Here is a 20,755-nt window from a genome sequence, read left to right as displayed (position 1 = left end):
GGATCGGCAAGCCTTTGTTATACATTTATTGTTACTGTTATTGTTACTGTTATTATTATTGTGTTGTTAATCTGTACATGCGGTATCTATTGCTTCGTCTGTCCACTCCTGGAAGAGGGGTCCCTCCTCTGCAGTCTTCCTGAGGTTTCTCCCATCCATTTTTTCCCCTGTTAAAAGGGTTTTGGGGGGAGTTGTTCCTTATCCGATGCGAGGGTCGCACTGCTTGCAGTGCACAAAGGTCAGAGGGATATCGTCCATGTGCAGATTGTAAAGCCCTTTGAGACATTGTTTGTGAATCTGGGCTATATAAAAATAAATAAACTTGAAACTTGTTTTTTTTGTTTGTTTTTTATGAGTGTAGAAAACTGTTTGCTTGGACGTCGTAAGTGATTCTGTGTAACTGAGTGTATGATTGCTGAGCTCAGGTGTGAATGTGTGAGCTGGAAAAACAAAAAGTCTGATTGATTGTGTTTGACTGGGATTAAAACATATGTGCTGTAGATGGAATAGTAGAAAGTGTGTTGAAAGTGCATTAAAGGTAATAACAAAGTGTAGATTGACGTTGTGTTGAGCCGTTAAGGCTGCTGTGAGTTGTCAGAGCAGAGGTTTGGAGGTTGGTGCGCGTAGTGAAGGAAAATATATGTAGGTGCAGAAGCTGCAAAAGAAATCCCCCGTTCAACCAAACCCCCCCTTCACAACCCCTCCTTTCGAGCGCGTAGGCAGAAGAGAAAGATTTTCTGTTTTCTTAAGGAGCCAGACATAAGAACACAAGTTATTTTAAATAAATCTCACACCAGTAGCTTTGCTGGGAACCAAAAACCCTGACATTTCAAAAGATATTGATAAAATTTCAGAGCGATGGGAGACAAGAACCAAGGGTTTAGAATACCCGTGGCCAAATGATAAAAAGGTGGTTATAAATGTTTCACTTCGGCACCATATCACAAAGCGATAGGTTAGGACTCTACATCTGTCTTCTGTCTTCAAATCCTGTCTGCAAGTTTTTTCTGAGACCTAAGAACACTCAAACTGACTGTTTTTGCCAAGATGTCCTGTTTCTTCCAGAGTAGCATTCTGGGATACTATCGCAAAGGAAATGCAAGGGTGGCGACACCAGATACCTATGATGATATTCACTAAAGACTGGATGTGAGACACGAGTCATGTGTTCATCCAGCAGCAAGGCCGTAAAGGCAGGCATGAGGAGACAGTGGAGAAAGGTCAGAGCATTGGAGACAACACACCCATGAACACTGAGATGAATACAAACACAACAACAACACCATTATGATACACATAGACAGACACACATACACTGACATCACTATTATGATTCTAATTACCGTATAAGACCACCCTGATTATAAGACCACCCCCTCTTTTTCAAGACTCAAGTTTGAAAAAAGACTTTTTGAACACCAAATTTAATTTTTATACAGAAAATATTTAAAATACATCTGAAACTAGTGATTATAACAATATATTCAAGAGAAAAAGTAATTTTGTAGCTTTTATTTTCCCTCATTCAAATCATACAAAAACTGTCACATCTTAAAATCTGAATCTTTCTCCATTTTCTGTTATCTCTTCTCTTATTTTCTTATATTCTTTCTTGCCGCTATTTTTATTTTTCATCTTCGTGACAGGAGTTCGTTTTAGCCTGGGAAGAGAAGTTCAGCCTTCGCTTTAAAGATATCTGGCGCCATCTAGCGTTGTGAATGGGTATAATTTCTAGAACCTGAATGTAAGACGAACCCCACTTTTTTGCGTCTAATTCACTGTGATACTCTGTGTATTTGGGTCCCTTCTGCTAATGTCTGTTAAAAAAGGATGAGAATGTGTTAATACTTCAGTAGAGGATAAATGTCACTCTGTATTCCACCAGAATGTGAAGCAATGGGAAGACAACAATCAGTAACATAAAATATTAGACCACCTTTGTTTTCTTCAATTTCGTGCTGATTTCTTCTTCTTTTTATCAATTATCAACTCCTGTGTGTATCGTGACTAAAACAGACAGAAAATAAAACTTGGAGGACCTTTATAGCAGTTATAGGCAGTACAATCTCACATCCACTGATGTTAGAACTAAAACAGTTTTGTCTGTTACTGTATCAAGGAAACCATGCAAACAAGCTACATGTCATCTTTTGATTTCAGTTCTTATATAATATTGGTATACACAACGGTATGAATATTCTTCTCAACTGTTTTTGTAACGTTCGTGTGCAGATTTACTGTTTTATTTACACAACAATAAAACATTTAAATATATTTCCCTATTCAACAGAACCTGATATAGATGAGAGCAGAAAAGACCGTTATGTTGGTGATAAAACAACTGAACAGTCAAACTCAGTCCTATACTCTTCCCGGTCTGCATTGAATATCTCGGCAATTTCACTATCGCTGACCTTCTGGTTTCCGGGTGTCTGTCCGGTAATGATGCTTTAGCGAAACATCAGACAAAAGTCGAAGCAGCCACATTAGTCCAGGCATCCGCACTCCACGCACATATTGTGGGCGTGTAACTCGTGGTGTACCTCGCTCGGCACTGCCTCCAGTCCTGGTAAAGGTGTGTTTACCATCACTCCCACGACGCACGCAGCTTAACTTTAAAGGCTTTGCTCACACCGATGTCCAGCGGTTGGAGTTCTTTCGTTAATCCTCCAGGATGATGGCAAACTCTGAATTCAGCCGCTTGACGTGTTTCTGACAGAAGCGGTGGTGTGGGGGGGGGCATGGAGTCACAGATCAAGAGAGATGGCGAAGCGTGAAAAAGCCCCCCGATCTCTTTAGGTGAATAGGAACAACCGGAACTGATAGCCTGGAGTTTACATGTTGCGTCGTAATCGTGTCTCTTCACTGTCGGGGGTCTTTAGCCAAATAAATGTGGTTACCAGCATACCTGTGGTACAGTACCGGTATATACCCTATACCGGTACCTACCGGAGGTGTGCCGGACGTAGCCTCGCGTCAACTTCTCTAATTGGCCCATCGCTGCCGGCGTACGTAGTGACGTAATACGTCCTATGTCGGTGAACAATGGCCGAGCTGGTGGATCGCTGACTAAAATCACACAAAAACATTTTTACAGATTTTGGAACTCAGTGTACACATAAGACGCTTAATGTTAAAAAAGTCGCAGCATTGATTTTTGAGAAATTTTAAGCGCGTCTTATTGTGTCCAAAATACGGCACCTATATATTTATATTTACAAGAAACATTATTAACCGGTTCAGGAACTTTATTTTTTTGTTCTAACCGGTTCAGGAACGTCAGTTTATGGGTGGAACGCAAACCCGGAAACGTTATAATTCAGTTTCTGTTCGGAACAAACCGATTGGCAAAACAATCTGGTTCAAAGCCCTGGTTTCCGGGGAAACCAGGTGTCAGCGACGCAGAGGTTGTTGTGGTGGAAGAGAAGGAGAAGGCGGTGACCGTTGTCGTTTGCAAGCCTGTCAGCAGAAGTTGTGCCGACAGGTGAGCCTGTGGACCGATCACTGTCGGAGAGAATAATGGTGATGTCGTACTTCACAGAGCCCTGCCAGGGTGATGTTATAGCATCACCCTGCCAGGGTGATGTTATAGCATCACCCTGGCAGGGTGAGCTCTCGGGACAGCAGAGTGGCAGCTCCGGGGCGAAGGAGTGTCCAGACGTTCCATGTGGCGACACGGATCCTACGAAGTAGGTTGATCCGTATTCGTTGGTCGGGGGCAGGCTGGGGTCCGTTATCGTGTCGGTCAGTCCGGCTTCTTTTTCTGGTCAGTTTCGTAACAGAGGGTTTCTCCTGGGTGGGTTGTTAGCCCTCCGCAGGATGGTCGGCTGGTGGGGCTGCTACCTCACAGCGTGCCGACACTCTGGGGTCTTTGTTTGTCTGGAACCTACCTTGGAGACCGGCCCGCCATGGGTGACCCTACCAGGAGCAAGCTCCCTACGGTATCGCTGTCCAGGGTCACTGGAACGCACAAGCCCCCTCGCCACGCAAAGGCCAGACCCAAGAGAGGGTCCACAAATCTGGTGTTTTATAACATTGGTATTAAGGTACCAGTTCTAAGATATAATGAAACAGCTTAAACCGTTTTCACTCCAACTGCCTGTCTATCCACTACTTAGTTTGTGATTTCTCTCCCTGTCTCCTTTTGCTTTCCCCCTTAACTCACAGAGGTGCAGCACTTCCCTCTCTGGCTCACAATAGGAAGCTCTAATAAAGACTGACAATTTAGTTCCCAGAAAGGACGCATTAAAATCTATAAAAGATTTTGCTTCAAGACTAAAACAAGCATTGATCTCATAAAAAGTTGACCCCCTTTTATGGGGTTAAGCTATGAGAATACATGCAGACAAAAAAAACAAAAAAAACAAAAGCATAACAGTGGTGTGGTCTGGCGCCCCAAGGGAGGGTGCGGGCCTTGTCTTTATTTATCATGTCAACATTGTCCAGGGTGTTGACATGACAACACCAGAGGATGCTCCTCTGGTGAAAAAGTTGATATGTCCATGTAATTTTGGAAACACACTCTTGGGGTTTACATGGTAAGTGGATAAGTGATAGATGATGGATGGATGGAGGTCCTACGTAGACCTTCATACTACTCAGTGCCCATGAAGTAGCCCTAAGCCTCAAAAAGGTTTGTGACCCCTGCTCTAAATGTTCCTTCATGCAGGAGAAACGTCTCCTTGCTCTGGTCATGATGAAGTGATGGTGTTACCGGTGTTACTGGTGAGCAGCTCACGTCCCACTGTCTGCTTCTCCACACCAGCAGCGGGAGCCCCCGAAGCTTCTGCACATGTCCGTTCGCCTCCACCTTTCAATGCACTGGGAAGGAAACAGGAGATGACCGCACAAATACATTAATCTCACAAACCGACAGCAACAACCAGAAGAACGAGCATCTCTGACCTAAAGCGGGTCGTGGTCCACGCCCACCCGTGTCTTCACCAGAATCCGGTCGGCTGAGTGGGAGGTGCTACACACAGACGAGCGGCAGCATCATCCCAGAGGAGTGCAGCAGCATCCAGCCCCTGGTGACCGCCGCCTCCATCATGACGTCGGGAGAGTTCGTCCAGAGCTGCTGGAGCGCACGTTCATGCGTGGCACGCTCTACAAGGCGCTCTGCTTCCTGCTCCTCATCCTCCAGGGCGGCGTCCACGACTTCTACCTCATCATCTTCACCGACCTGTACTGGTGCTCGTGGATCACCGCGGATTTGGTGGTCATCTCCGGCTGGAGCATTTTCTTCATGAAGAACGCACGCAGCAAGCGGGAGCGCGCCTGCGGCTTCCACCAGAAAAGCTCCATCTTCAGCTGCACCCTGGGAGAGTTCACCTACGCCTACCTGGCCTGGCTCATCTACGTCATGCAAAAGGCTGCAAATTAAATTAGAAAACAGTGTGATTGATTTGTGAAACGTCTAACGACTGTTTCTGGTGACATCACATTAGAACACAGTCAGCTGGACTTCCTCCAGGTTGGTTGAAGACGCTTCACCTCTCGTCTGAGAGTCCTCTTCAGTTCTGATGACTGAGTCCAGTTACTCCTGTTGGAGCAGAAACCTGAGACCACCTTTCACGTTCAAATGTGGGGGCAGCTCGCATGAAGGTGGGCGGGACAACGGCCCACCTGAGTGGGAATGACTCCTAACGACCCTCATTGTGTTAGGGGTTTGTGGGGGCGAGTTCCTGCCCCAGCAGGACTATAAGTGTCTGGACTCAGTAGCAGTGAGTCACAACTGAAGGAGTCCTGACGTGGATGACTGAGACCTGCAGACATGTCTTCAACCAGCCTGAAGTAAGTTCTCCTCATTCTGCTTTGCTCTTCTTGACCTGCCTTTACCTGGAGGACTCCACACACTTTACTCTGACTCAGTGCTTTAGTTTGGAGTCATGGTCCTCTTTTGGAACAGATGGGTTAGCAGTTAGCAGTAGCATCTTCACACTGTTAGTACTGACTCTATTGTTGTGTTATTGCTGGAAGATTTTTAGAGTAATCTTTCTCATCCCAGCACTGTCTCCTGTGCTCATGGATATGTTTGGTCCTGACTTCTTATAACTAAATGATATGAGAGCTAAGATGAGGAGCACTGGTTGCAGAATTTAAGGTGAAGTGGGGAAAGGTTTCTAAAATGTTCTCACCATTAATTAAAAATCCCAAAATGCTTTGTGTTCATACTGACCCTGACACCAGTGGTGTGGAGCAGCAGTTTCAGATCTATGTAGCTCTTTTAGGCTCTTTTGGTAAAACGGTTAATGATTTTCCCTGTTCTGTTTGTATGTAGGGAGGATAATGGGTTTCCATCCCTCTACCTTTTGTTTATATGTGAGGGGTGGGGGGGTTACAGTGGGTTTCTATCTCCCAACCTTCCTGTTATAACATGGTAACTTGTGTGTCCTCAGGTTTGAACACTACAAACTACCTAAGAGCGAGGAGCGGCCGACCCCCCAGACACTGATGCCTCCCCCCACTTCCCTGCTGGACCCATCAGACCTGGATCCCAGTGGGTCAACACCCGGCTCATGGGTTCAAGACTGGTTCAACGCGGCCGATTTTGTTTCAGGACAGCCGTACTGTGGACGGGGTGAGTGATCCGCGTGGTGTGTTGGGGAGAAGCACTAGATCCCACCTACGTCCCCTTGTGAGGAGACTTAGGGCTGTGGATATTTTCTTAGGTGGGGGTTGGGCTGTTGTTCGTTTTGGTATTTGGTAAAACTGTTGTTTTGTTCACCCATTGACAAGCAAGTGGACAACTGTGAACTTGTGTCATCTGAGATTACAAACAGTTGAAGGAAACTGTAGTCCGATCAGGTTGTAGGCGTGTGGTCACCATGGTGACAGTATTTTGATGTTTTGATGTTGTGGGTCGTCTGCAGCTGATCCTGAGAACAAGGAGCTGAGGAAGCAGCTTTGCTTCTATGCCGCTATTGGAAAGTGCCGCTATGGAATCAACTGTGCCTATCTCCATGGCGACGTTTGTAACATGTGTGAGCTCCAGGTGCTCCACCCCACCGACATCAGTCAGCGCTCAGAGCACACCAAGGTAACAACCTGCTCACACACTACACAAGCTGTCACACACACTCCTTTGACATGGTGGTAACATACACACACTTCCTGCACCTGTCCACAGGCGTGCATGGAGGCCCACGAGAAGGACATGGAGCTCTCGTTCGCCATCCAGCGCAGCGAGTACATGATGTGTCGTATGTGCATTGAAGTGGTGTTGGAGAAGGCCAACCCCAGTGAGCGGCGCTTCGGCATCCTGGTCAACTGCAGCCACTGCTACTGCCTGAAGTGCATCAGGACGTGGAGGAGGGCCATGTGCGATATCACCAAGTGAGTCATCAGTGTGTGATGGGGAGTGGGGGGGGGGTCGTTGAAATTTGTGTTTCACCTTTGTATACTAATGAGGGTCATTAGTATACAAAGGTGAAACTTGTATTTCAATGACCCCCCTTTGACACACCCAACAATTGTTGAGGGGCCAGACGGGTTTCAACGACGGTCGTCTGAATTTGCATAGCCCTGACCACACCCCACAGGGTAAATAAGCTGGACAACACCAGCCACCTTCAGAACTGAACAAGTCTCTTGGATGAGAGATGAAACGTCTTCAAGAATTTTCTTAACGTCCAGTGGATCGACTTTAACAGCTTTGGATAACAAATATTTATTCATCTTTCTTCTTCATGAAAGCATCAAAAATGTTATCTAAATATGTTTCAGAGGTACTTTGAATGAGGTTGTAGCGATAAGTGTTCCATCACATTGATTAATCGTCTGTAAACCAACCAGAAACATTTTTTAATTCACCTTTTCTCACCAAACATCTCCTGAGACTGTTTTTAATCTCCTTCAGAGGAGCTTCTTCCTGAACGTTCCCTGTTTCAGATGGTAAAACCATTTTTCTACGTATTTCCAGTTGCTGCCCCAAGTGTGGAATAACATCCAACTTTGTCATCCCGAGTGAGTTCTGGGTGGAAGATGAGGACGACAAGCAGAAGCTCATCCAGAAATACAAGGACGGCATGCGGTAAGTGGGCCGGACTAGAAACGGGTAAGGTGTGGGGCTACACTAGTGGGTGGGGCTATGACAGTAGATCTGTAGGAGAACATCTGGGCTGTGGAGTGGGCGGTGTTGTCTGATGTGTCTGAATCCCTGACAGTCTTCTCGGACTCCTTCAGGAACAAGCCGTGTCGGTACTTTGATGAGGGGCGTGGCACATGTCCCTTTGGCGCCAACTGCTTCTATAAACACGCCTTTCCTGGTGGACGACTGTTGGAGGCCCAGCCCCCGCGCCAGCAGCCCAGATCCAATGACAGGAACAGGGTAAGGGGCCACCAGTCCACTGGTTCTGTTGAAGGTCTGCCAAGAACAGCAGCATCTCCACAGCAGCGCCCTCTGCTGGCTGAGTGGAAGCACTGATCAGTGGAAACCATCGTTTGGAGACATTTGGAGTCTGATTTTTGCAAACCTGCATCACTGGATGAAGGCTGATGTGTGTGTGTATGTGTGTGTGTGTGTCCAGCAGAACTCCCTGACTCCGCTGTGGAACATCTTTGAGGAGCAGGAGAGCACAGACTCCTTCAACAACGATGAGGAGGAGATGGTGCCGTTCGAGCTGAGGGAGATGCTTCTGAGGCTGCTGGACGAAGACGAGGTCCTGGCAGGCCATCAATAAATGAACTTATGAAATATAAATGAAGAAAAAAATTCCCACAAGCCATTGTGCTCATGCTAAACATTACCTTGACATCTATTGTTAGTCTTTCTGGTGTGTTTCATGTAGGAGGTATAATTCTAAAATAACAAAAATAAGTCAATATAATATTTAACAAATTAATTTTCTTCAAATATAGCTAATAAACATTGTCAAGTTTCATTGTGGGTTTTGGTGTGACGCGTTTATCACTGACAGCTGTTAGCACTTCCTGTTAGCCTGACGATCACTCTGACATTTACTGTCAAACTGTAAGGTTTTACTCCTGAAGGCTGGATCTTCAGTTTTCTTTATTAAAGCTGCTCATAGCCATTATTTTGTTCTGATGTGTCCTCCCTTCATCACCTTCATCCAAGTGTCCCGTGTGTGTGTGTGTGTGTGTGTGTGTGTGTGTGTGTGTGTGTGTGAGTGTGTGTGAGTGTGTGTGTGTGTGTGTGTGTGTGTGTGTGTGTGAGTGTGTGTGTGTGTGTGTGTGTGTGTGTTTCATTAATGGTTAAGAGCCTGTTGGATCACAAGCTGTCTGTCGAAGTGGGTGAACGGATGGATGGATGAGAGACGGATGTCCTTGTGTCACAGACAGCTGTTGAGATACTTCTTGTAGCTAGCATGAACAGCTAGCCTTAGCCTCCCTCCAGTGAAGGTGAGGTCTAGAATGTGGTGGCGCCCTCTGGTGGCATAAAAGCAGCTTTGAACCCCCGACCCCTGATGTTTTACTCCTGGCTGTTGCTTCATTAGCTCATCGTCCCACTACAGACACTCGTCTTCATCCTCCACTCTACATACTCCTCCTCCTCACCCTCCTCTGGCTCCGCCTCCTGAGTCAGACTCAACCAACTTTTATTTATATAGCTCTTAATCACATCAAGAGACATTTCAAAGCCCTTTAATAGACAGAAAAACCCAACAGAACCCTCCAGAGCAAACATAAGCCACTGCAACAGGACTCATTGGACCGCTAGCTGCTCAGGTCGCTAACAGCAGCTAGCAGCTGTCTGCTGTGGTGATAAGTACTGATTCACTGTGACATGTGACCAATAGTGATGTTTAAATGGAGGTGGCCCCACCCTGTCCAGGATCAGGAGGAACACGTGTTCACGTTAAACTGATGTTCAGGTGACGGTCCACTCGTGTGACCGGGTCGACACCAGAAGACCACCTCCTGATCCCCACGCCACACACACACACACACACACACACACACACACACACACACACACACACACACACACACACACACACACACACACACACACACACACACACACACACACACATACTTCAGCTGTAGCACCACAGACGGGTGTGACTTTTATTATCTAATGTTTGTACGTTGTTTCCTGGATCAGGTCAGAGCAGCCGACACACAGTCACTCCCTCCTGTGTAACTCCCTCTTGTGTAACTCCTTCCTATGTCGCTCCTCCTTTGTCACTCCCTCCTGTGTAACTCCCTCTTGTGTAACTCCTTCCTATGTCGCTCCTCCTTTGTCACTCCCTCCTGTGTAACTCCCTCTTGTGTAACTCCTTCCTATGTCGCTCCTCCTTTGTCACTCCCTCCTGTGTCCACCAACGTCCGTAGGTCTCACGATGAAAGGACCAATGAGACGGTCAGAAGGTTGGTGCGGTCAGAAGGAACCGTCTCAGGTCCAGCTTCATCACCTCTGAGCTCCTCATGACGTTGCTGCGCTCACGTGACGTCTGGAGGTTCTAAACCAGAGGTCACCAACGCTGTTCCTGCGAGCGACCGTGCGCCCCCGAGCACCCCTTGTGGCGCCCGTGAGGCGTGGTCTAAAAATATTAACATTAATTAACACATTAATGATATCGCAACTTAATTATTCAGCATTCTAAAATGATATTTTATTAAGTTAAAACATTCAAATAAAATACTTGATATCAAACTCGCCTCTCTCCAAGTCGAAGGTCATTCGTGCGTCTACGCCTGACACACTGACCAGGTGATATGAGGAGTTAGCCTGCTTGTGCTTTTGCCCAAAAACCATGGAAGAAAACACAAAAGGACATCGTATTTTCAGAGTGACTGGGAAGAAGATTTCTTTTTTTACGTCATTCAAAGAGAAATGTTTGTGTCTTTTTTGTGGGATGACTGTTGCAGTACCAAAGCGGCACAACGTGGAGAGGCATTTCCAAACATGCCACAAAAACATGACTGTGAACTACCCACCCAGCAGCACTTTATGTACTGAAAAAGTCAGTGGGTTAAAGGCAGCTTCAGACAAACAACAGACTTTTTTCACAAAGCCGGTCAAAAAATCCCAGAACACAATCGAAGCTTCGTCTAGAGCTGCCCGTTTTTTGATAAAGAACAAGAAACCATTTTCAGATGGTGAGGTTTTTAAAGAAGCTATGATGCTTGTCGCTAAATAATGATTCAAAGATGAGAAACATGGTCGTGACGTCATCTCCGATGTCCAGCTTGTAGCAAGTACGATGGCTAGACGAGTGTCGTCTTTGTCTGCGATTTTAACAGATCAGCTGGAGGCATCGCTGCTGGAGGACCCAGAGTAGATACTTGACCTCTCATTTTTAATGGGTTAATTGAATATTGTGTTGTATTGTATGAAATGGAAGGCGAATTTGTGAATGTGATAAATAGGGATTGTGTAAAATGAATGGAGCTAATGGTCAGGAACAGAGTGTGATGTTTGAAAGGCTTAAGCAAAAGGTAAAACTAGTTTAGATAGGGTTAAACTGGTAGAACCACTGACTGCTCAGAACAGCTACCGTATTTATTCGAGTATAACGCGCACACGTGTATAACGCGCATCCCTAATTTTCAATTAAAAAATCGGTATAAAATTTTGTTTCACTTTTTCTCGGCTCAGACAAAGCATTGTAAGTGCCAAACATTGTTAAACACATGCGTCCATGATAAAAATCATTTATTGACAACGTAAACTATGAACACAATACCGAAATAAAATTAACAATATTTACAGGCATTTAAAATCCTTCAAAGTCCGATTCATCATCAGATACACCAGCAATGCTTACCGGTAACTCACGTTTCAGTGTGGCCGAGGCGAGGAAAGGAAATGAAGAGACAAGGCGTAGCTAAGAAAATGCTATTCAATAATCAAATATCATAAGTCACAGCGGAGGCAGTGGCTCAGCGGTAGAGCGGACGTCTTGGGACCAGACAGCGCCCAGCCATCGGCGGTTCGATTCCTGCTCCAGCCGGACATCTTCGGAGTGTGAGCTGACGGTTGGAGGTGTCAGCACACTGCCAGGTGTCAGGCGCCGTCCCCCCCACAAGCTGCTCATTGGGGTGCACCCCCGAAGCTGCGACCCGTCCCTCCACCTCCCTGTACTCGTCATTAACTGCATGCACAGGCCCCTAGTGTGTGTTGTGTTCAGGGGCCTGTATACAATGTTTGTGTGTGTGTGCTGACTAACACATATATATATGCATGTACAAAAAACTGGAGAGGAAAACATAATTTCCCCATTGTGTGGACTATTAAAGGTGGATTATTATTATTATAATAAGAATTCTCGGAAATGACACCATCCGACAAGGTCTGCTGATGACGCATTTGATTATTGAATACCATTTCCTTAGATACGCCTCGCCTCTGCAGGAGTGATGCGCATGAGCCATCATGAATTACCAGTATTTATTTTAGATCGCCCACGCAAATGATTTGGATACTGTTACTAAAAATCGACCATGTACGTTTTGTGGGTCGAGAGATGTGGTTGCATTCAATGTTTTGCGATTGTGGTCAGCGATATCTTCGACAAATAAGTCATTGCGCAAATAATACTGTATACTAATACATCTAAGCGTGTCACCCCAGCCCTTGTTTATAACGCGCACCCAAACTTTGAGTTCTTTTTTAGGTAGAAAATTTTGCGCGTTATACTCGAATAAATACGGTACATCTGTGGAGACAGTGGTTCACAAAATGACGGCCGCCGAGTGAAGATCAGATACCTGGGGTAAAATGGTATGCAAGCTTGCCAAAATAAAGGTTAACTAAATTCCAGCCAAATACCCAAATTAAACAGTTGACAGATTGAACAAATGGTCTGTAAATCTGACTGAAGGTCTGACGAGACCATTTTCTGATCCCAGAACAGCGTGTTTATATGTCTCCTGTTTATTTAGTGTGAATGCCTTCAAGCCTTCAACACCATCCAGCCCCAGCTCCTGCAGGATAAACTGACCTCCATGGCTGTGGACCCCTACCTCGTGAGCTGGATTACGGACTACCTAACGGACAGACCCCAGTACGTCCGTATGGGGGACTGTTTGTCTTCTATGGTGACCAGCAGCACAGGGGCGCCACAGGGGACCGTTCTATCCCCCATTCTCTTCACCCTCTACACATCAGACTTCAAGCACAACTCGGATACATGCCACATACAGAAGTACTCCGATGACACCGCGATAGTGGCATGTATCCGGGAGGGTGATGAGGGGGGGTACAGGGCATTGGTGGCTGACTTCGTGGAGTGGTGCCAACAGAACCAGCTCCAGCTCAACGTCTCCAAGACAAAGGAGATGGTTCTGGATTTCCGGCGGGCACCTCCCTCTCCACAGCCGGTGATCATCAAAGGCAGTGAGGTGGAGGTGGTAGAAAACTATAAGTACCTGGGACTGCAGCTAGACAGCAGACTGGACTGGTCACTCAACTCCAACTGTGTGTACAAGAAGGGGCAGAGCAGGATGTACTTCCTGAGGAGGCTGGCCTCCTTCAACATCTGTCCTAAGCTCCTTCTCATGTTCTATCAGTCCGTAGTCTCCAGTGTGCTGTCATACGCCATTGTGTGTTGGGGTGGGGGGGCCAGGAAAAGAGATATGGACCGTCTGAACAGACTCATCCGCAGAGCGGGCTCAGTGGTCGGGCTGAGCCTGGACTCTGTGGATATGCTTCTGGAGAGCAGGACCATGTCTAAAATTAAGGCCATCATGAACAACACCAGCCCCCCCCTACACACCACCTTCTCCCAGCAGAGAAGCACCTTCAGCGGCAGACTGCTGTCACACAGCGCCTCCACAGAGAGGCTGAGGTCCTCCTTCGTGCCCCGTGCCATCAGGGGGTACAATGACTCTCTCAGGAGGAGCGGGGGGGAGGTGGCGAGGTCAGCACGGGGTTGAATATGGATTTAATTTAATTTAATTTAAATTTAATTTTATACTGTTGTATATATATATATATATATATATATATTTTATTTTTTTATTTTTTATACTGTTTTATATTTTAATTCAATTTTATACTGTTTAGATTTTATTTTATACTGTTTATATTTTAATACTGTAATATTTTTAAATTTTATACTGTTTATATTTTAGTTATAGTTTAGTATATAAGTCCTGTTAGTGCTGCATGTGTCTGTCTGTTAGTGTAATGTATGTCTTGTGGTATGTCCTGTGATGTCAGTGTTTCCTTTTCTCCTGGTGTTTATCCAGTATTATTTGTTATGTAATGCCTGAGCAGTGGATATATGCAATTTCCTCCGGGATTAATAAAGTATCCATCCATCCATCCATCCATCCATCCATCCATCCATCCATCCATCCATCCATCCATCCATCCATCCATCCATCCATCCATCCATCCATCCATCCATCCATCCATCCATCCATCCATCCATCCATCCATCCATCCATCCATCCATCCATCCATCCATCCATCCATCCATCCATCCATCCATCCATCCATCCATCCATCCATCCATCCATCCATCCATCTATGCTGTGTTGTCTAACTGATAGCTGTATTCTTGTACTTTCTTGTGTAACGTGTGCCGTATGACTGTACTTGTACTTAAAAGAGGTAACAAATTCCGCTGTAGCATTATTAAAGTATTCTTCATTAGTTAGTTAGTTATTCATTTATTTCAGACAAGGCAAGGAAAAACAAAACAAAAAACAAACAAAAAATCAACAACAAACAAAATAATTAAATAAGCAAATAATAAACAAAGATCATAACCCAACAATACAATTCTGCCTGAAAGGGAGTGGGAAGAAGAAAACTTATGTAATCCCACCCCAGTTCCTGATTCAGAGACCAACACACTGAGCTTCACTGCTACTTCGAGGATTCAAGGATAACCACACAATAATTGCATCACGATGGCGTCACCATGGGCAACAATGAAATTATCACATTGCAATAGCAATTCGACACAACAATGTAAGGAAGGCACGATATACCAACAATGGTAATGTACAATATACCAACAATGGTAATGGACAAATGCCAACAGCAGTAATTAACAAATACCAACAATTGTAAAGAAACACTGAGCACATGTTAACAAACAGAACAGCAGTTTGAGTTAAAGACCCTCATCTCTATACTTTGACCAGACATGATGTTTATATAACAATTTGAATTGATTAGTTCTTTGGCATTTCTTGTGTTGTGAGACCAGATTGTTCCAGAGTTTCACTCCGCACACAGACACACAAAAACGTTTATGCGTGGTTTGAGCTCTCGGCAATGAAAATATCCAGAACCTCTCAAGTGATGAGCCCTGACTGGAGTTATAAAGAATCGTTGGAGGTTTGGTGGTAATAATTTGTTGAATGTGTGTGATTGTTCCGGTGGTGGTCGGAGGGGCAGAGTGGCAGCCACGCCTCCGTCAGTCTGCCCCAGGGCAGCTGTGGGTACGTACGTAGTTTACCACCACCAAGTATGAATGAGGTGTGAATGAATAATGGATCCAATGTAAGTGACTTTGAGTGTCCAGACAAGAAAGCGCTATATAAATCTAATCCATCATTATTATTATTATTATTATATAAAACTATTGATGTATTATATTGTACAATATCATGAAATTTTAGCAACTTTGACTGCGTAAACAGGTTATGAGTATGTTCAAGAAAACCAACCTTGTGAATGTTCCACACTGCTCTTTTCTGTAGAATGATCAGAGGATTAATTGTGTTCTGATAAGTATTCCCCCAAACTTCAACACAATATGTAAAGTATGGGAGGACCAAGGTGCAGTATAAAGTACAGAGTGCATTTCCATCAAGGTATAGTTTTGCTTTATTTATAATTGAGAGGGTTTTGTATATTTTTGTTTTTATGTGTCTGACATGGGGTTCAGATCAATGAAGAGACCAACTGCATACTTTTTCTGCTCCAGTGGGGTGTGCTCTTGATACTCACACGTTTTCAGTTCTATTTGTTGATGCTGTAGGATCTTCTGTAACATGTCCATGTCCATATTGGTGCTTGGTGTAGTCTGTGTTCTTGGTGTGTTTGGCATTGTGATGATGAGGAGTCACAAGCTGCATCAATGTCGATACTGTTCAAGGTCTTCTATGCTCTTCACCACCAAGACTTCTGCTGCCTCCGGTGACCCATTTAGTTTGATGAAGATCTTACAGTTTGTTACCCAGGTTTGTTGAATCTCGCCTTGTTTTTGCAGTTGTCCTGCGATCCTTGTGATGTCAGCATTTTTCTTTGTCAAGTGCTCGTTTATGAATACATTTGTGCCCTTTAGCTTGCGCCCCTGTTTCAGCAGTGCCATTTTCTTTTTCCGATTAGTAAACCTTCTGATGAGCGCTGACGGTCTCTCGTTCTTTACTGGTAGTAGGCGACACGCCTCGATGTGCTCCCGGTCCAACTCTATCCCCCTGCTCTGGAGATAGGAAGCCACCTGTTGCTCCACCGATGGTGTCTCCTTCTCGCTGGGCTCCCCGCTGTCCGCGGCCACTGCACGAGCTTATGAGGGAGGCCTGATGTTGATGCCGGTGATGACCACATCATTGATGCGGGAGTATTGCTCCAGCTCATCCACTCACCGCTCGAGATCCACAATTCGCTTCTCCTTCTCCGCGTTCTGGAGGCATAGTAGTTTCACCTCTTCCAGGAGCCCCAGAAGCTGCTCCTGTTTTGTTCTGACCTCCTCCAGGAGCCCCAGAAGCTGCTCCTGTTGTGTTCTGACCTCCTCCAGGAGCCCCAGAAGCTTCTCCTGTTGTGTTCTGACCTCCTCCAGGAGCCCCAGAAGCTGCTCCTGTTGTGTTCTGACCTCCTCCAGGAGCCCCAGAAGCTGCTCCTGTTGTGTTCTGACCTCCTCCAGGAGCCCCAGAAGCTGCTCCTGTTGTGTTCTGACCTCCTCCAGGAGCCCCAGAAGCTGCTCCTGTTGTGTTCTGACCTCCTCCAGGAGCCCCAGAAGCTGCTCCTGTTGTGTTCTGACCTCCTCCAGGAGCCCCAGAAGCTGCTCCTGTTGTGTTCTGACCTCCTCCAGGAGCCCCAGAAGCTGCTCCTGTTGTGTTCTGACCTCCTCCAGGAGCCCCAGAAGCTGCTCCTGTTGTGTTCTGACCTCCTCCAGGAGCCCCAGAAGCTGCTCCTGTTGTGTTCTGACCGCAGTCACCGCTGCACAGATATTGAGAGTTTTATCTCCCCAAACTCTTCTGGTGTCGGGCTTTTCCTTGGTGGGGGCATTCCGGTAGTTTGTGAACTAAAGCATCCAGTGGCAGGGGATGCTCCAGCCTGTTTGTCAGAGCGTTTGCGTTCCCTGGCTCAGGCTCCAGCTTGCAGCACCGACCGAGACAAACAACAAAAGTCCACAGCGAAACACCCAGCAAAAACAGTCAGGCACGGTCAGGACTGTATGTATAAAGAAACAAAAATTATATTAAGAGTCCATTTACCACAAAAAAACGCATTCAACGAGCAGCCACCTACAGCTACAAACCTTCCTCTTCCTCTACAACACTTCCTCTTCCTCTACAACACTTCCTCTTATCTTGCCAGGGGGGCATCATTCAAGTCTTAAAACAGCTTTTGAGAAAAAAGTGAAATTGTAAAAAATATAAATATTTTTTAGAAATTTCAAATCAGCAGCTACATTACATTATAAAATATACAAGATGATTTGAAATTCACTCGGGGTGTGATCCAAAACTGTTTCCTTTGAATTGTGTAGAAGCAGAACACATCCCCATGTCCTGACCGTGGTGTTCTGGTTGGCGAGGGATGGGCCCTCCTGTGGCAGCCAGAGCCCATTGACAAGAACAACAGTTTTACTAGAGGTAGGGAGGCATTTTATTTTGAAAACAAGGGTAACATTCCATTCAGGAACATGCCAACTCAAAGTAGAGAGGAACATTTCACCAGTGGGCCTTAAGCTCAGGAGAAATGTTAAAGCAAATACAAAATAAGCAATCAACCACAAAGGTCGCAGCTAGTCAACAAGCTCTGTGGCATATAAAAGAGGGAGTGTTAAAAACTGAAGAGGATGGAGAAACAGATGATGCACGTCAAACTTTATTTGAATTAAAAACAGCAATAATAGAGAGAGAGAGGGAAAGACAGAAGAGATAGAGAGAATGTTGTGATGTAGAGACTGAGAAAGGAACTAGAAGAAGTCAAACATGGAAGAGAAGCAGAAGTTGTAAGTGAGAGAGAGAGAGAGGATATCAGCAGTCCCTGATGGAAGGTCATGAGAGTAATAGAAAGTTGATAAAGAAGACAGTGGAGGATGTTGAAGAAAGAGCAAAGTAGGGACAAAGGAGACAGAGATGTTGCCACTTCTATGAAAAATACCAAAATAAATTTACTGATTTAGAAACTGACTGACACGGCTGATGTAAAAAGACAACAGAATAAAGGTAAAGGAACAATTTTGGGGATGAGGAAAAAAAATACACCGTCGAAAAAAATTTAAACTTGCAAAAGCTCACCTGCAAAACAAGAAACTTGTCGGTGTGGTCCAATTACCTTGAACTCTAAAATAACTAAGATAACTTTAAGATAATTAATAATTTAAGACTTAAAGAATAACAATGGCATTTCAAAAGTAGATACAGCAGCTCTTTTTAGAGTTTCAACAAACGCTAAAATAAATCTAATATTAACAGTCAGACCCAGTCCACTTAAACTGAATTAAACCATGTCACGACCCGGATTCGAACCGGGGTTGCTGCAGCCACAACACAGAGTACTAACCTCTATACGATCACAGCTGACGTGTGGAAAACGGAACCGGAATATTTGTGGAGTGAAAAAAATAAAAACAACGCGATCAGTTCATAAGCCTCCGGGGCCCTGCGTAAAGTCTTCTCCTGCGCATCCCAAAGATTCTCACCGGGGTTAAGGTCTGGGCTCCTTGGAGGCCAATCTGGGATCAAAAACGATGTCCCATGGTCCCTGAAGCCCTCTGTAAAGATATGAGCTGAATAAATCCTGATATAGTCGCCTTGGAATATGAGCGAGTCTTCAGGGAAGAAAAATCCATAGATGGACAGATGTGGTCATTCAGTGGGTCTGCAGATGACGTTATTTGATGGGTACATGACGTCGCTGCACCTCGAGTTGAACCTATCATAACACCGTCCCTCAGTGCGGGGACTTTTTTAGTCAATTTACATTAAAAGCTGCCGTGACCCGGATTCGAACCGGGGTTGCTGCGGCCACAACGCAGAGTACTAACCTCTATACGATCACGGCCGATGAAAAAACAAAACTGGAAAACAGTTAAAAAATCATTTTTGGGAGGGTGAGAGTAAAATACACACCAGCAAGTAACACCGCAGCAACCACTTTGTTGTGGTTTCTGCAGCCACAACACAGAGTACTAACCACTATACAACCACGGCTGACGAATAAAGAAGACAGAAACCCACGTGGATCTGGACCCATCAGACCACGTGACCACTGCTCCAGAGTCCAGTCTACACGTTCCAGAACAAACTGAAGACCCCCTTTTTAGTTCAGCCTCCTTCAAGAGTGTTTTTCTTCAGAATAATCAGCTGTAAATTCACTTTGTTATCCTTGTTTTTTCAGCATTTTTTTTTTTAGCATGGAATGTAGCCGCAAGAGGGAACAAGCCAGTGTCTTATTGTGCCGGTCCCAGGCCTGGATAAATACAGAGGGTTGCGTCAGGAAGGGCATCCGGAGTAAATCTTTTTCCAAACCTAAGATGCAAATCAAACCTATGACTTCCATACAGAATCGGTCGAGGCCCGGGTTAACAACGACCGCCATCGGCGCTGTTGACCTACAGGGCGCCGGTGGAAATTGGATTACTGTTGGTCGAAGAAGGAGAGGAGGAAAGTGTGTTCGCATAATAAAGAGAAGAGGAGCGTCAAGAGTATAGGACTGAGAGTAGGGACGTTGAATGTTGGAACTATGACAGGAAAAGGTAGAGAGTTGGTTGACATGATGCAGAGGAGGAAGGTAGACATACTGTGTGTCCAGGAGACCAGGTGGAAAGGTAGTGTAATGGAAATTTGTATTGTGTGTGTCCTAATTTGACTCTTATCATGTCATTACTGAGAACTTGCTTCAAAACCTCTCCATGCAAGGTCACAGCAGGTCACAGCCTATTAAACCATATGGGGAGCTGAGATGCTGTAAACCCAGTACCCCTCACAAAGGAGAACCGATGGAGAGGAGATGGAGACCTGTTTTCAGTCAAGGTGTAAGATGTTTTATGGGTGCATGAAAGCCTCTAAATTGCATTCCAAGGTGTAATAAAGATTTCTTAGGTTTCTTAGTTTTGGTGTGATAGGTTTGGTGCATTCCAAAGGTGTAAGGTCTCCTGATACAGATGGTTTACGAGTGCGTGAAAGCTTCCTACACTGCATTCTCGAGGGTGGTGATGTTTATTCCTCAGCTGGGGGTACCACCAAAAGGAGGGCTGCCTGAGAGCTGGAACTGGCCATTCCTGCTTGCATGCAGGCCTTTCTTCTTCAAAGGTATAAAAGGTGAGAAGTTTCATACTCCAGATAGAGTCAGCTGCGGGTTACATACGGACGCCCAGCCTGGTTGAAGCTACTCTGCCTGGGTTGTAGGCTCTCCTTCCCTGTGTCAAGGTACGAGGCGAAGCATATTTGGAATGCCACCATATATTGCCTTAGCTCAACCAAATATTTGTTTGTTTATTACTATGCTCTGTGGGGAATGAAACTACCAGTTTATTCTAGCATCATAGAATTGTTTGTTTGCATTGCTGTGCGCTGCGGGGACTAAACGACACATTTGGTCTAGCATCATAGAGGTCTTTTTGACTTATTGTTTGTTTGTTTGTTTGTACTTATT

The 20,755-nt window shown here is 45.3% G+C and overlaps 1 non-coding gene and 1 pseudogene across 1 annotated transcript; one reads left to right on the top strand and one right to left on the bottom strand.

Annotated features, from left to right (window-relative positions):
* The first annotated feature begins 3,525 nt into the window (after window positions 1-3,525).
* Window positions 3,526-8,681, top strand: LOC137589710 (probable E3 ubiquitin-protein ligase makorin-1; annotated as a pseudogene).
* A 10,409-nt stretch (window positions 8,682-19,090) lies between these two features.
* trnah-gug (transfer RNA histidin (anticodon GUG)) lies at window positions 19,091-19,162 on the bottom strand. Its single transcript has one exon. It is a non-coding gene; the product is annotated as a tRNA-His (tRNA).
* Between the last annotated feature and the right edge of the window lie 1,593 nt (window positions 19,163-20,755).

Source organism: Antennarius striatus, chromosome 22, assembly GCF_040054535.1.
Source record: "Antennarius striatus isolate MH-2024 chromosome 22, ASM4005453v1, whole genome shotgun sequence".
In the NCBI taxonomy this organism is placed as follows: Eukaryota; Metazoa; Chordata; class Actinopteri; order Lophiiformes; family Antennariidae; genus Antennarius; species Antennarius striatus.
The sequence above is the reverse complement of the archived record's forward strand: the minus strand, read 5'-3'. Positions and strand labels throughout refer to the sequence as shown.